At 33.7% G+C, this 1,605-nt stretch overlaps 1 protein-coding gene across 1 annotated transcript in view; it reads left to right on the top strand.

Annotated features, from left to right (window-relative positions):
* The window catches only part of SYCP2 (synaptonemal complex protein 2), an 84,263-nt gene that overhangs the window by 51,869 nt on the left and 30,789 nt on the right, over nt 1-1,605 (top strand). The gene's annotated exons all lie outside the window — the stretch shown is intronic.

The following is a 1,605-nucleotide window of genomic DNA, read 5'->3' as shown; positions in this document are numbered from 1 at the left end:
CATCAATGACACCCATTAGACAAGAATCCTTTGGTTTAAGGCAATAATTTTAATTAGCACAAACTCATGCAAATATTGTTTCATATAAATGACTTCTTGAAAAGCAATAAGGAAGTAATATTCTCAGTTACCCATATCTATTTTTTGCAGTTTTAAATTACTTTTTTTCACATTTTCCAACAGATTCTAGTGCCAGAAAGTCAAATCTCACCAGTCAAAGAGGAACTTGTTAGTTTAAAAGAAAACTCTAACTCCCAAAAGGAATTTGCTAAACCTCCAAAATATATCAAAAACCGTAATCAAGGGGATAAAAAAAATTGTCAGCCTGAGGTAAAGTGTCATTGAAATAGTTGCATATAAAACTACTATGGATCAAATCATTGCTATATATAAGTACAGAAAGAAGCAATTAGAATTTATATATTAATGGCCTTGATGAATTACATTTTGGAGTTTTCCCCCACCTTTTGGAAATACAAACAAAAGGTGGTGTCTTAGCAAATTGTCTATATGTGTAGGGGTTAGGACAAATAAACTATACTTTATATTTGTAAATTACAAGTTAGAGATACATAAAGAAAACCTTTTTTGTGTTTATCTTCTCTGTTCTATCTTTGCATTTTGCTATAATGTCTAATACAAATTTATAATCTGTTTATTTGCACGAGGTAAGAAAGAAAAGTATTAGGTTTTTTTTTCTTTTTCTTCTTCCTCCACTGAAGGATGTCCTCTAGGCCACATCCAATAGAATGATTTCTCAGCCTTTTGTTTTTTTCCATACCTTGCTGTGACACTTGACATTGTTGGTAGTCCTCTTTCTTAAGGTCCTCTCCTTCTTCAATTTCTCTTTTGATCATCTTAATTCTCTTCCTACTTCTATTACTACATCTAAGATACTTTCTCTCCCAACCTCCTTGCAGGTTTACTCTAAACCCAAAAGCCTGATACCCAGCCTTCTGAATATCTTGTTGCCTTCCTTTTAGGGAACTTCTTTTATGTACATAATTTGAGCTCTTAAAATGCACCAGACTTCTCTTCAAAGTTCTATAGCGGCATCTCTACCTTCTAATATTTCCTCTTGGGTGTTTCCTCAAGGCTTTTCCTGAAGTCTAAGCTCAAACACTTTATCTTTTGCCTCAAATCTGCATTTGTCTCTATACTTAAGTAATACTACCATTATTTTTTTTCTGGCAGTATCCTTGATTCCAGCCTCTTCTCCCCCATATCTAACACCAAGGTGCTAGTGACTATTCTTTCATAGTATTTCTAACATTCTTTTTTCCTTTCTTCTTCTACCATTACTTATCTGAACACACCTGGGTTAATTCAGTAGCCTCTTCATTGATCTTTCACATCATTGCTTCATCCTGTGAACTACCCCTTATGGTATACCAGTGATTTTTCTTAAATATCAGTATCCTGATGACATTCTTCTGGTCAAAAAGTTGCATGATCTCTGTGTTCATCACACTAACCCAATAAATTTCGACTTAGTTCTGAGACTTTCTGTAATTTTACCCTTTCTATTAAAACTGTAGTATATACTCTCTACTTTAGTAAGGTCGTTTGCTTCACTGTCTTTTTGTATGCCTTGCTTATTCTTGC

Source organism: Propithecus coquereli, unplaced genomic scaffold (genome assembly GCF_000956105.1).
Source record: "Propithecus coquereli isolate 6110/MARCELLA unplaced genomic scaffold, Pcoq_1.0 Scaffold503, whole genome shotgun sequence".
Classification (NCBI taxonomy): Eukaryota; Metazoa; Chordata; class Mammalia; order Primates; family Indriidae; genus Propithecus; species Propithecus coquereli.
Note: the sequence above shows the minus strand (reverse complement) of the source record. Positions and strands in the feature narration are given on the sequence as shown.